The 14,906-nt window shown below is 54.6% G+C and overlaps 1 protein-coding gene across 2 annotated transcripts in view; it reads right to left on the reverse strand.

Annotated features, from left to right (window-relative positions):
* ankdd1a (ankyrin repeat and death domain containing 1A) overlaps positions 1–14,906 on the reverse strand; it is a 357,444-nt gene that overhangs the window by 287,513 nt on the left and 55,025 nt on the right. The window lies entirely within an intron of this gene.

Genomic DNA, 14,906 nt, shown 5'->3' on the forward strand with positions numbered 1-14,906 from the left:
ACTCCACCCCAGCATTAGACAGACCAACTGACAGGGAGGAAAAAAACCAAATTCAGGACCTACCCAGATTGGCTGAATTTAGAACACCAGAAGAGAAGAAATTTAGAGACAACTGTCTTCACTTTACAGCAACCAATTACACTTCATCCTCTCACCTGAACTCAGATAACAAGATTCCAGGTGTAGGGTACCTGTGCCTAGGATTGTACCCAGTGCTCCAGGTTAGGGTACCTGTGCCCAGGATTGTACCCAGTGCTCCAGGAATAGAGTACCTGTGCTCAGGATTGTACCCAGAGCTCCAGGTGTAGAGTACCTGTGCCCAGGATTATACCCAGAGCACCAGGTGTACGGTACCTGTGCTTCGGATTGTACCCAGAGCTCCAGTTGTAGGGTATCTATGCTCAGAATTGTACCCAGTGCTCCAGGTGTAGGGTACCTGTGCTCAGAATTGTACCCAGTGCTCCAGGTGTAGGGGATCTATGCTCAGAATTGTACCCAGTGCTCCAGGTGTAGGGTATCTATGCTCAGAATTGTACCCAGTGCTCCAGGTGTAGGGTACCTGTGCTCAGGATTGTACCCAGTGCTCCAGGTTAGGGTACCACTGCCCAGGATTTTACCCAGTGCTCCAGGTGTAGAGTACCTGTGCTCAGGATTGTACCCAGTGCTCCAGGTGTAGGGTTCCTCCGCCCAGAATTGTACCCAGTGCCCCAGGTGTAGGGTACCTGTGCTCAGAATTGTACCCAGTGCTCCAGGTGTAGGGTACCTCTGCCCAGAATTGTACCCAGTGCTCCAGGTTAGGGTAGCTCTGCTCAGAATTGTACCCTGTGCTCCAGGTGTAGCGTACCTCTGCCCAGGATTTTACCCAGTGCTCCAGGTGTAGGGTACCTGTGCCTAGGATTGTACCCAGTGCTACAGGTGTAGGGTACCTCTGCTCAGCATTGTACCCAGTGCTCCAGGTGTAGGGTACCTGTGCTCAGAATTGTACCCAGTGCTCCAGGTGTAGAGTACCTCTGCCCAACATTGTACCCAGTGCTCCAGGTTAGGGTACCTCTGCTCAGAATTGTACCCAGTGCTCCAGGTGTAGGGTACCAGTGCTCAGGATTGTACCCAGTGCTCCAGGTTAGGGTACCTGTGCCTAGGATTGTACCCAGTGCTCCAGGTTAGGGTACCTGAGCTCAGGATTGTACCCAGTGCTCCAGGTTAGGGTACCTGTGCTCAGGATTGTACCGAGTGCTCCAGGTTAGGGTACCTGTGCCTAGGATTGTACCCTGTGCTCCAGGTGTAGGGTACCTCTGCCCAGGATTTTACCCAGTGCTCCAGGTGTAGGGTACCTGTGCCTAGGATTGTACCCAGTGCTCTAGGTGTAGGGTACCTCCGCTCAGAATTGTACCCAGTGCTCCAGGTGTAGGGTACCTCTGCTCAGAATTGTACCCAGTGCTCCAGGTGTAGGGTACCTGTGCCCAGGATTGTACCCAGTGCTCCAGGTTAGGGTACCTCTGCTCAGAATTGTACCCAGTGCTCCAGGTGTAGGGTACCTGTGCTCAGGATTGTACCCAGTGCTCCAGGTTAGGGTACCTGTGCCTAGGATTGCACCCAGTGCTCCAGGTGTAGGGAACCTGTGCCTAGGATTGCACCCAGTGCTCCAGGTTAGGGTACCTGTGCTCAGGATTGTACCCAGTGCTCCAGGTTAGGGTACCTGTGCTCAGGATTGTACCCAGTGCTCCAGGTTAGGGTACCTGTGCTCAGGATTGTACCCAGTGCTCCAGGTGTAGGGTACCTCTGGCCAGGATTGTACCCAGTGCACCAGGTTAGGGTACCTGTGCTCAGGATTGTACCCAGTGCTCCAGGTGTAGAGCACCTGTGCTCAGGATTGTACCCAGTGCTCCAGGTGTAGGGTACCTCCGCCCAGAATTGTACCCAGTGCTCCAGGTGTAGGGTATCTATGCTCAGAATTGTACCCAGTGCTCCAGGTGTAGGGTACCTGTGCTCAGGATTGTACCCAGTGCTCCAGGTTAGGGTACCACTGCCCAGGATTTTACCCAATGCTCCAGGAGTAGGGTACCTCTGCCCAGAATTATACTCAGTGCTCCAGGTCAGGGTACCTCTGCCCAGAATTGTACCCAGTGCGCCAGGTTAGGGTCCCTGTGCTCAGGATTGTACCCAGTGCTCCAGGTGTAGGGTATCTCTACCCAGAATTGTACCCAGTGCTCCAGTTTAGGGTACCTCTGCTCAGAATTGTACCCAGTGCTCAAGGTGTAGGGTAACTGTGCTCAGAATTGTACCCAGTGCTCCAGGTTAGGGTACCTGTGCTCGGGATTGTACCCAGTGCCCCAGGTGTAGGGTACCTCCACCCAGAATTGTACCCGGTGGTCCAGGTGTAGGGTACCTGTGCTCAGAATTGTACCTAGTGCTCCAGGTGTAGAGCACCTGTGCTCAGGATTGTACCCAGTGCTCCAGGTGTAGGGTATCTCTACCCAGAATTGTACCCAGTGCTCCAGGTTAGGGTACCTGTGCCCAGGATTGTACCTAGTGCTCCAGGTGTAGGGTACCTGTGCTCAGGATTGTACCCAGTGCTCCAGGTGTAGGGTACCTGTGCTCAGGATTGTACCCAGTGCTCCAGGTTAGGGTACCTGTGCCCAGGAGTGTAAACAGTGCTCCAGGTTAGGGTACCTGTGCTCAGAATTGTACCCAGTGCTCCAGGTGTAGGGTACCTCTGCCCAGAATTGTACCCAGTGCTCCAGGTTAGGGTACCTCTGCTCAGATTTGTACCCTGTGCTCCAGGTGTAGGGTACCTCTGCTCAGAATTGTACCCAGTGCTCCAGGTGTAGGGTACCTGAGCTCAGGATTGTACCCAGTGCTCCAGGTGTAGGGTACCTCTGCCCAGGATTTTACCCAGTGCTCCAGGTGTAGGGTACCTGTGCCTAGGATTGTACCCAGTGCTCTAGGTGTAGGGTACCTCCGCTCAGAATTGTACCCAGTGCTCCAGGTGTAGGGTACCTCTGCTCAGAATTGTACCCAGTGCTCCAGGTGTAGGGTACCTGTGCCCAGGATTGTACCCAGTGCTCCAGGTTAGGGTACCTCTGCTCAGAATTGTACCCAGTGCTCCAGGTGTAGGGTACCTGTGCTCAGGATTGTACCCAGTGCTCCAGGTTAGGGTACCTGTGCCTAGGATTGCACCCAGTGCTCCAGGTGTAGGGAACCTGTGCCTAGGATTGCACCCAGTGCTCCAGGTTAGGGTACCTGTGCTCAGGATTGTACCCAGTGCTCCAGGTTAGGGTACCTGTGCTCAGGATTGTACCCAGTGCTCCAGGTTAGGGTACCTGTGCTCAGGATTGTACCCAGTGCTCCAGGTGTAGGGTACCTCTGGCCAGGATTGTACCCAGTGCACCAGGTTAGGGTACCTGTGCTCAGGATTGTACCCAGTGCTCCAGGTGTAGAGCACCTGTGCTCAGGATTGTACCCAGTGCTCCAGGTGTAGGGTACCTCCGCCCAGAATTGTACCCAGTGCTCCAGGTGTAGGGTATCTATGCTCAGAATTGTACCCAGTGCTCCAGGTGTAGGGTACCTGTGCTCAGGATTGTACCCAGTGCTCCAGGTTAGGGTACCACTGCCCAGGATTTTACCCAATGCTCCAGGAGTAGGGTACCTCTGCCCAGAATTATACTCAGTGCTCCAGGTCAGGGTACCTCTGCCCAGAATTGTACCCAGTGCGCCAGGTTAGGGTCCCTGTGCTCAGGATTGTACCCAGTGCTCCAGGTGTAGGGTATCTCTACCCAGAATTGTACCCAGTGCTCCAGTTTAGGGTACCTCTGCTCAGAATTGTACCCAGTGCTCAAGGTGTAGGGTAACTGTGCTCAGAATTGTACCCAGTGCTCCAGGTTAGGGTACCTGTGCTCGGGATTGTACCCAGTGCCCCAGGTGTAGGGTACCTCCACCCAGAATTGTACCCGGTGGTCCAGGTGTAGGGTACCTGTGCTCAGAATTGTACCTAGTGCTCCAGGTGTAGAGCACCTGTGCTCAGGATTGTACCCAGTGCTCCAGGTGTAGGGTACCTCCGCCCAGAATTGTACCCAGTGCTCCAGGTTAGGGTACCTGTGCCCAGGATTGTACCTAGTGCTCCAGGTGTAGGGTACCTGTGCTAAGGATTGTACCCAGTGCTCCAGGTGTAGGGTACCTGTGCTCAGGATTGTACCCAGTGCTCCAGGTTAGGGTACCTGTGCCCAGGAGTGTAAACAGTGCTCCAGGTTAGGGTACCTGTGCTCAGAATTGTACCCAGTGCTCCAGGTGTAGGGTACCTCTGCCCAGAATTGTACCCAGTGCTCCAGGTTAGGGTACCTCTGCTCAGATTTGTACCCTGTGCTCCAGGTGTAGGGTACCTCTGCTCAGAATTGTACCCAGTGCTCCAGGTGTAGGGTACCTGAGCTCAGGATTGTACCCAGTGCTCCAGGTTAGGGTACCTGTGCCTAGGATTGTACCCAGCGCTCCAGGTGTAGGGTACCTCTACCCAGGATTGTACCCAGTGCTCCAGGTGTAGGGTACCTCTGCTCAGAATTGTACCCAGTGCTCCAGGTTAGGGTACCTGTGCTCAGGATTGTACCCAGTGCCCCAGGTGTAGGGTACCTCCACCCAGAATTGTACCCGGTGGTCCAGGTGTAGGGTACCTGTGCTCAGAATTGTACCTAGTGCTCCAGGTGTAGGGTACCTGTGCTCAAGATTGTACCCAGTGCTCCAGGTTAGGGTACCTGTGCCCAGTATTGTATCCAGTGCTCCAGGTGTAGGGTGCTTGTGCCTAGGATTGTACCCAGTGCTCCAGGTGTAGAGTACCTGTGCTCAGGATTGTACCCAGTGCTCCAAGTTAGGGTACCTCTGCTCAGAATTGTACCCAGTGCTCCAGGTTAGGGTACCTGTGCCCAGGATTGAACCCAGTGCTCCAGGTGAAAGGTACCTGTGCTCAGGATTGTACCCAGTGCTCCAGGTTAGGGTACCTCTGTTCAGAATTGTACCCAGTGCTCCAGGTGTAGGGTACCTCTGCTCAGAATTGTACCCAGTGCTCAAGGTTAGGGTACCTCTGCCCAGGATTGTACCCAGTGCTCCAGGTTAGGGAACCTCTGCTCAGAATTGTACCCAGTGCTCCAGGTGCAGGGTACCTGTGCTCAGGCTTGTACCCAGTGCTCCAGGTTAGGGTACCTGTGCCTAGGATTGTACCCAGTGCTCCAGGTGTAGGGTACATCTGCCCAGGATTGTACCCAGTGCACCAGGCTAGGGTACCTGCGCTCAGGATTGTACCCAGTGCACCAGGTTAGGGTACCACTGCCCAGGATTTTACCCAGTGCTCCAGGTTAGGGTACCTCTGCCTAGAATTGTACCCAGTGCTCCAGGTTAGTGTACCTGTGCTCAGGATTGTACCCAGTGCTCCAGCTGTAGGGTACCTGTGCTCAGGATTGTACCCAGTGCTCCAGGTGTAGGGTACCTCTGCCCAGAATTGTACCCAGTGCTCCAGGTTAGGGTACCTGTGCTCAGAATTGGACCCAGTGCTCCAGGTTAGGGTACCTCTGCTCAGAATTGTACCCTGTGCTCCAGGTGTAGGGTATCTCTGCCCAGGATTTTACCCAGTGCTCCAGGTGTAGGGTACCTCTGCCCAGAATTGTACCCAGTGCTCCAGGTTAGGGTACCTGTGCTCAGAATTGGACCCAGTGCTCCAGGTGTAGGGTACCTGTGCTCAGAATTGTACCCAGTGCTCCAGGTGTAGGGTACCTCTGCTCAGAATTGTACCCAGTGCTCCAGGTGTAGGGTACCTCTGCTCAGAATTGTACCCAGTGCTCCAGGTTAGGGTACCTGTGCCTAGGATTGTACCCAGTGCTCCAGGTGTAGTGTACCTGTGCCTAGGATTGTACCCAGTGCTCCAGGTTAGGGTACCTGTGCCCAGGATTATATCCAGTGCTCCAGGTTAGGGTACCTGTGCTCAGGACTGTACCCAGTGCTCCAGGTTAGGGTACCTGTGCCTAGGATTGTAACCAGTGCTCCAGGTGTAGGGTACCTCTGCCCAGGATTGTACCCAGAGCACCAGGTCTGGGTACCTGTGCTCAGGATTGTACCCAGTGCTCCAGGTGTAGAGTACCTGTGCTCAGGATTGTACCCAGTGCTCCAGATGTAGGGTTCCTCCACCCAGAATTGTACCCAGTGCTCCAGGTGTAAGGGTACCTGTGCTCAGAATTGTACCCAGTGCTCCAGGTGTAGGGTACCTGTGCTCAGGATTGTACCCAGTGCTCCAGGTTAGGGTAACTGTGCCCAGGATTGTACCCAGTGCTCCAGGTGTAGGGTACCTGTGCTCAGGATTGTACCCAGTGCTCCAGGTGTAGGGTACCTGTGCTCAAGATTGTACCCAGTGCTCCAGGTTAGGGTACCTCTGCTCAGAATTGTACCCAGTGCTCCAGGTTAGGGTACCTGTGCTCTGGATTGTACCCAGTGCTCCAGGTGTAAGGTACCTGTGCTCAGGATTGTACCCAGTGCCCCAGGTTATGGTACCTCTGCTCAGAATTGTACCCAGTGCTCCAGGTGTAGGGTACCTCTGCCCAGAATTGTACCCAGTGCTCCAGGTTAGGGTACCTCTGCTCAGAATTGTACCCTGTGCTCCAGGTGTAGCGTACCTCTGCCCAGGATTTTACCCAGTGCTCCAGGTGTAGGGTACCTGTGCCTAGGATTGTACCCAGTGCTACAGGTGTAGGGTACCTCTGCTCAGAATTGTACCCAGTGCTCCAGGTGTAGGGTACCTGTGCTCAGAATTGTACCCAGTGCTCCAGGTGTAGAGTAACTCTGCCCAGGATTGTACCCAGTGCTCCAGGTTAGGGTACCTCTGCTCAGAATTGTACCCAGTGCTCCAGGTGTAGGGTACCTGTGCTCAGGATTGTACCCAGTGCTCCAGGTTAGGGTACCTGTGCCTAGGATTGTACCCAGTCCTCCAGGTTAGGGTACCTGTGCTCAGGATTGTACCCAGTGCTCCAGGTTAGGGTACCTGTGCTCAGGATTGTACCCAGTGCTCCAGGTGTAGGGTACCTCCGCCCAGAATTGTACCCAGTGCTCCAGGTGTAGGGTATCTATGCTCAGAATTGTACCCAGTGCTCCAGGTGTAGGGTACCTGTGCTCAGGATTGTACCCAGTGCTCCAGGTTAGGGTACCACTGCCCAGGATTTTACCCAATGCTCCAGGAGTAGGGTACCTCTGCCCAGAATTATACTCAGTGCTCCAGGTCAGGGTACCTCTGCCCAGAATTGTACCCAGTGCGCCAGGTTAGGGTCCCTGTGCTCAGGATTGTACCCAGTGCTCCAGGTGTAGGGTATCTCTACCCAGAATTGTACCCAGTGCTCCAGTGTAGGGTACCTCTGCTCAGAATTGTACCCAGTGCTCAAGGTGTAGGGTAACTGTGCTCAGAATTGTACCCAGTGCTCCAGGTTAGGGTACCTGTGCTCAGGATTGTACCCAGTGCCCCAGGTGTAGGGTACCTCCACCCAGAATTGTACCCGGTGGTCCAGGTGTAGGGTACCTGTGCTCAGAATTGTACCTAGTGCTCCAGGTGTAGAGCACCTGTGCTCAGGATTGTACCCAGTGCTCCAGGTGTAGGGTACCTCCGCCCAGAATTGTACCCAGTGCTCCAGGTTAGGGTACCTGTGCCCAGGATTGTACCTAGTGCTCCAGGTGTAGGGTACCTGTGCTCAGGATTGTACCCAGTGCTCCAGGTGTAGGGTACCTGTGCTCAGGATTGTACCCAGTGCTCCAGGTTAGGGTACCTGTGCCCAGGAGTGTAAACAGTGCTCCAGGTTAGGGTACCTGTGCTCAGAATTGTACCCAGTGCTCCAGGTGTAGGGTACCTCTGCCCAGAATTGTACCCAGTGCTCCAGGTTAGGGTACCTCTGCTCAGATTTGTACCCTGTGCTCCAGGTGTAGGGTACCTCTGCTCAGAATTGTACCCAGTGCTCCAGGTGTAGGGTACCTGAGCTCAGGATTATACCCAGTGCTCCAGGTTAGGGTACCTGTGCCTAGGATTGTACCCAGTGCTCCAGGTGTAGGGTACCTCTACCCAGGATTGTACCCAGTGCTCCAGGTGTAGGGTACCTCTGCTCAGAATTGTACCCAGTGCTCCAGGTTAGGGTACCTGTGCTCAGGATTGTACCCAGTGCCCCAGGTGTAGGGTACCTCCACCCAGAATTGTACCCGGTGGTCCAGGTGTAGGGTACCTGTGCTCAGAATTGTACCTAGTGCTCCAGGTGCAGGGTACCTGTGCTCAAGATTGTACCCAGTGCTCCAGGTTAGGGTACCTCTGCTCAGAATTGTACCCAGTGCTCCAGGTGTAGGGTACCTCTGCTCAGAATTGTACCCAGTGCTCCAGGTTAGGGTACCTGTGCTCAGGATTGTACCCAGTGCCCCAGGTGTAGGGTACCTCCACCCAGAATTGTACCCGGTGGTCCAGGTGTAGGGTACCTGTGCTCAGAATTGTACCTAGTGCTCCAGGTGCAGGGTACCTGTGCTCAAGATTGTACCCAGTGCTCCAGGTTAGGGTACCTGTGCCCAGGATTGTATCCAGTGCTCCAGGTGTAGGGTACTTGTGCCTAGGATTGTACCCAGTGCTCCAGGTGTAGAGTACCTGTGCTCAGGATTGTACCCAGTGCTCCAAGTTAGGGTACCTCTGCTCAGAATTGTACCCAGTGCTCCAGGTTAGGGTACCTGTGCTCAGGATTGAACCCAGTGCTCCAGGTGTAAGGTACCTGTGCTCAGGATTGTACCCAGTGCTCCAGGTTAGGGTACCTCTGCTCAGAATTGTACCCAGTGCTCCAGGTGTAGGGTACCTCTGCTCAGAATTGTACCCAGTGCTCAAGGTTAGGGTACCTCTGCCCAGGATTGTACCCAGTGCTCCAGGTTAGGGAACCTCTGCTCAGAATTGTACCCAGTGCTCCAGGTGCAGGGTACCTGTGCTCAGGCTTGTACCCAGTGCTCCAGGTTAGGGTACCTGTGCCTAGGATTGTACCCAGTGCTCCAGGTGTAGGGTACCTCTGCCCAGGATTGTCCCCAGTGCACCAGGCTAGGGTACCTGCGCTCAGGATTGTACCCAGTGCACCAGGTTAGGGTACCACTGCCCAGGATTTTACCCAGTGCTCCAGGTTAGGGTACCTCTGCCTGGAATTGTACCCAGTGCTCCAGGTTAGTGTACCTGTGCTCAGGATTGTACCCAGTGCTCCAGGTGTAGGGTACCTGTGCTCAGGATTGTACCCAGTGCTCCAGGTGTAGGGTACCTCTGCCCAGAATTGTACCCAGTGCTCCAGGTTAGGGTACCTGTGCTCAGAATTGGACCCAGTGCTCCAGGTTAGGGTACCTCTGCTCAGAATTGTACCCTGTGCTCCAGGTGTAGGGTATCTCTGCCCAGGATTTTACCCAGTGCTCCAGGTGTAGGGTACCTCTGCCCAGAATTGTACCCAGTGCTCCAGGTTAGGGTACCTGTGCTCAGAATTGGACCCAGTGCTCCAGGTGTAGGGTACCTGTGCTCAGAATTGTACCCAGTGCTCCAGGTGTAGGGTACCTCTGCTCAGAATTGTACCCAGTGCTCCAGGTGTAGGGTACCTCTGCTCAGAATTGTACCCAGTGCTCCAGGTTAGGGTACCTGTGCCTAGGATTGTACCCAGTGCTCCAGGTGTAGTGTACCTGTGCCTAGGATTGTACCCAGTGCTCCAGGTTAGGGTACCTGTGCACAGGATTATATCCAGTGCTCCAGGTTAGGGTACCTGTGCTCAGGATTGTACCCAGTGCTCCAGGTTAGGGTACCTGTGCCTAGGATTGTAACCAGTGCTCCAGGTGTAGGGTACCTCTGCCCAGGATTGTACCCAGAGCACCAGGTCTGGGTACCTGTGCTCAGGATTGTACCCAGTGCTCCAGGTGTAGAGTACCTGTGCTCAGGATTGTACCCAGTGCTCCAGGTGTAGGGTTCCTCCGCCCAGAATTGTACCCAGTGCTCCAGGTGTAAGGGTACCTGTGCTCAGAATTGTACCCAGTGCTCCAGGTGTAGGGTACCTGTGCTCAGGATTGTACCCAGTGCTCCAGGTTAGGGTAACTGTGCCCAGGATTGTACCCAGTGCTCCAGGTGTAGGGTACCTGTGCTCAGGATTGTACCCAGTGCTCCAGGTGTAGGGTACCTGTGCTCAAGATTGTACCCAGTGCTCCAGGTTAGGGTACCTCTGCTCAGAATTGTACCCAGTGCTCCAGGTTAGGGTACCTGTGCTCTGGATTGTACCCAGTGCTCCAGGTGTAAGGTACCTGTGCTCAGGATTGTACCCAGTGCCCCAGGTTATGGTACCTCTGCTCAGAATTGTACCCAGTGCTCCAGGTGTAGGGTACCTCTGCCCAGAATTGTACCCAGTGCTCCAGGTTAGGGTACCTCTGCTCAGAATTGTACCCTGTGCTCCAGGTGTAGGGTACCTCTGCCCAGGATTTTACCCAGTGCTCCAGGTGTAGGGTACCCGTGCCTAGGATTGTACCCAGTGCTCCAGGTGTAGGGTACCTGTGCTCAGAATTGTACCCAGTGCTCCAGGTGTAGGGTACCTGTGCTCAGAATTGTACCCAGTGCTCCAGGTGTAGGGTAGCTGTGCTCAGGATTGTACCCAGTGCTCCAGGTGTAGGGTACCTCTGCCCAGGATTGTACCCAGTGTTCCAGGTGTAGGGTACCTCTGCCCAGAATTGTACCCAGTGCTCCAGGTTAGGGTACCTGTGCTCAGAATTGTACCCAGTGCTCCAGGTGTAGGGTACATGTGCTCAGAATTGTACCCAGTGCTGCAGGTGTAGGGTACCTCTGCTCAGAATTGTACCCAGTGCTCCAGGTGTAGGGTACCTCTGCCCAGGATTGTACCCAGTGCACCAGGCTAGGGTACCTGTGCTCAGGATTGTACCCAGTGCTCCAGGTTAGGGTACCACTGCCCAGGATTTTACCCAGTGCTCCAGGTTAGGGTACCTCTGCCCAGAATTGTACCCAGTGCTCCAGGTTAGTGTACCTGTGCTCAGGATTGTACCCAGTGCTCCAGGTTAGGGTACCTCTGCTCAGAATTGTACACAGTGCTCCAGGTGTAGGGTACCTGTGCTCAGGATTGTACCCAGTGCTCCAGGTGTAGGGTTCCTCCGCCCAGAATTGTACCCAGTGCTCCAGGTGTAGGGTACCTGTGCTCAGAATTGTACCCAGTGCTCCAGGTGTAGGGTACCTCTGCTCAGGATTGTACCCAGTGCTCCAGGTTAGGGTAACTGTGCCCAGGATTGTACCCAGTGCTCCAGGTGTAGGGTACCTGTGCTCAGGATTGTAGCCAGTGCTCCAGGTGTAGGGTACCTGTGCTCAAGATTGTACCCAGTGCTCCAGGTTAGGGTACCTCTGCTCAGAATTGTACCCAGTGCTCCAGGTTAGGGTACCTGTGCCCAGGATTGTACCCAGTGCTCCAGGTGTAAGGTACCTGTGCTCAGGATTGTACCCAGTGCCCCAGGTTATGGTACCTCTGCTCAGAACTGTACCCAGTGCTCCAGGTGTAGGGTACCTCTGCCCAGAATTGTACCCAGTGCTCCAGGTTAGGGTACCTCTGCTCAGAATTGTACCCTGTGCTCCAGGTGTAGGGTACCTCTGCCCAGGATTTTACCCAGTGCTCCAGGTGTAGGGTACCCGTGCCTAGGATTGTACCCAGTGCTCCAGGTGTAGGGTACCTCTGCTCAAAATTGTACCCAGTGCTCCAGGTGTAGGGTACCTGTGCTCAGAATTGTACCCAGTGCTCCAGGTGTAGGGTACCTGTGCTCAGGATTGTACCCAGTGCTCCAGGTGTAGGGTACCTCTGCCCAGGATTGTACCCAGTGCTCCAGGTGTAGGGTACCTCTGCCCAGAATTGTACCCAGTGCTCCAGGTTAGGGTACCTGTGCTCAGAATTGTACCCAGTGCTCCAGGTGTAGGGTACATGTGCTCAGAATTGTACCCAGTGCTGCAGGTGTAGGGTACCTCTGCTCAGAATTGTACCCAGTGCTCCAGGTGTAGGGTACCTCTGCCCAGGATTGTACCCAGTGCACCAGGCTAGGGTACCTGTGCTCAGGATTGTATCCAGTGCTCCAGGTTAGGGTACCACTGCCCAGGATTTTACCCAGTGCTCCACGTTAGGGTACCTCTGCCCAGAATTGTACCCAGTGCTCCAGGTTAGTGTACCTGTGCTCAGGATTGTACCCAGTGCTCCAGGTTAGGGTACCTCTGCTCAGAATTGTACACAGTGCTACAGGTGTAGGGTACCTGTGCTCAGGATTGTACCCAGTGCTCCAGGTGTAGGGTACCTGTGCCCAGAATTGGACCCAGTGCTCCAGGTTAGGGTACCTCTGCTCAGAATTGTACCCAGTGCTCCAGTTGTAGGGTACCTGTGCTCAGAATTGTACCCTGTGCTCCAGGTGTAGGGTAACTCTGCTCAGAATTGTACCCAGTGCTCCAGGTGTAGGGTACCTGAGCTCAGGATTGTACCCAGTGCTCCAGGTTAGGGTACCTGTGCCTAGGATTGTACCCAGTGCTCCAGGTGTAGGGTACCTGTGCCTAGGATTGTACCCAGTGCTCCAGGTTAGGGTACCTGTGCCCAGGATTATACCCAGTGCTCCAGGTTAGGGTACCTGTGCTCAGGATTGTACCCAGTGCTCCACGTTAGGGTACCGGTGCCTAGGATTGTACCCAGTGCTCCAGGTGTAGGGTACCTCTGCCCAGGATTGTACCCAGTGCACCAGGTCTGGGTACCTGTGCTCAGGATTGTACCCAGTGCTCCAGGTGTAGAGTACCTGTGCTCAGGATTGTACCCAGTGCTCCAGGTGTAGGGTTCCTCTGCCCAGAATTGTACCCAGTGCTCCAGGTGTAGGGTACCTGTGCTCAGAATTGTACCCAGTGCTCCAGGTTAGGGTAACTGTGCCCAGGATTGTACCCAGTGCTCCAGGTGTAGGGTACCTGTGCTCAGGATTGTACCCAGTGCTCCAGGTGTAGGATACCTGTGCTCAAGATTGTACCCAGTGCTCCAGGTTAGGGTACCTCTGCTCAGAATTGTACCCAGTGCTCCAGGTTAGGGTACCTGAGTCCAGGATTGTACCCAGTGCTCCAGGTGTAAGGTACCTGTGCTCAGGATTGTACCCAGTGCTCCAGGTTATGGTACCTCTGCTCAGAATTGTACCCAGTGCTCCAGGTGTAGGGTACCTCTGCCCAGAATTGTACCCAGTGCTCCAGGTTAGGGTACCTCTGCTCAGAATTGTACCCTGTGCTCCAGGTGTAGGGTATCTCTGCCCAGGATTTTACCCAGTGCTCCAGGTGTAGGGTACCTGTGCCTAGGATAGTACCCAGTGCTCCAGGTGTAGGGTACCTCTGCTCAGAATTGTACCCAGTGCTCCAGGTGTAGGGTACCTGTGCTCAGAATTGTACCCAGTGCTCCAGGTGTAGGGTACCTCTGCCCAGGATTGTACCCAGTGCTCCAGGTTAGGGTACCTCTGCTCAGAATTGTACCCAGTGCACCAGGTGTAGGGTACATGTGCTCAGGATTGTACCCAGTGCTCCAGGTTAGGGTACCTGTGCCTAGGATTGTACCCAGTGCTCCAGGTGTAGGGAACCTGTGCCTAGGATTGTACCCAGTGCTCCAGGTTAGGGTACCTGTGCTCAGGATTGTACCCAGTGCTCCAGGTGTAGGGTACCTGTGCTCAGGATTGTACCCAGTGCTCCAGGTTAGGGAACCTGTGCCTAGGATTGCACCCAGTGCTCCAGGTTAGGGTACCTGTGCTCAGGATTGTACCCAGTGCTCCAGGTTAGGGTACCTGTGCTCAGGATTGTACCCAGTGCTCCAGGTTAGGGTACCTGTGCCTAGGATTGTACCCAGTGCTCCAGGTATAGGGTACCTCTGGCCAGGATTGTACCCAGTGCACCAGGTTAGGGTACCTGTGCTCAAGATTGTACCCAGTGCTCCAGGTGTAGAGCACCTGTGCTCAGGATTGTACCCAGTGCTCCAGGTGTAGGGTACCTCCGCCCAGAATTGTACCCAGTGCTCCAGGTTAGGGTACCTGTGCGCAGGATTGTACCTAGTGCTCCAGGTGTAGGGTACCTGTGCTCAGGATTGTACCCAGTGCTCCAGGTGTAGGGTACCTGTGCTCAGGATTGTACCCAGTGCTCCAGGTTAGGGTACCTGTGCCCAGGATTGAACCCAGTGCTCCAGGTTAGGGTAGCTGTGCTCAGAATTGTACCCAGTGCTCCAGGTGTAGGGTACCTCTGCCCAGAATTGTACCCAGTGCTCCAGGTTAGGGTACCTCTGCTCAGAATTGTACCCTGTGCTCCAGGTGTAGGGTACCTCTGCCCAGGATTTTACCCAGTGCTCCAGGTGTAGGGTACCTGTGCCTAGGATTGTACCCAGTGCTCCAGGTGTAGGGTACCTCTGCTCAGAATTGTACCCAGTGCTCCAGGTGTAGGGTACCTATGCTCAGAATTGTACCCAGTGCTCCAGGTTAGGGTACCTCTGCCCAGGATTGTACCCAGTGCTCCAGGTTAGGGTACCTCTACTCAGAATTGTACCCAGTGCTCCAGGTGTAGGGTACCTGTGCCCAGGATTGTACCCATTGCTCCAGGTTAGGGTACCTGTGCTCAGGATTGTAGCCAGTGCTCCAGGTGTAGTGTACCTGTGCTCAGGATTGTACCCAGTGCTCCAGGTTAGGGTACCTGTGCTCAAGATTGTACCCAGTGCTCCAGGTGTAGAGTACCTGTGCCCTGGATTGTACCCAGTGCTCCAGGTGTAGAGTACCTGTGCCCAGGATTGTGCCCAGTGCTCCAGGTTAGGGCACCTGTGCTCAGGAGTGTACCCAGTGCTCCAGGTGTAGAGTACCTGTGCCCAGAATTGTACCCA

Source organism: Carcharodon carcharias, chromosome 26, assembly GCF_017639515.1.
Source record: "Carcharodon carcharias isolate sCarCar2 chromosome 26, sCarCar2.pri, whole genome shotgun sequence".
In the NCBI taxonomy this organism is placed as follows: Eukaryota; Metazoa; Chordata; class Chondrichthyes; order Lamniformes; family Lamnidae; genus Carcharodon; species Carcharodon carcharias.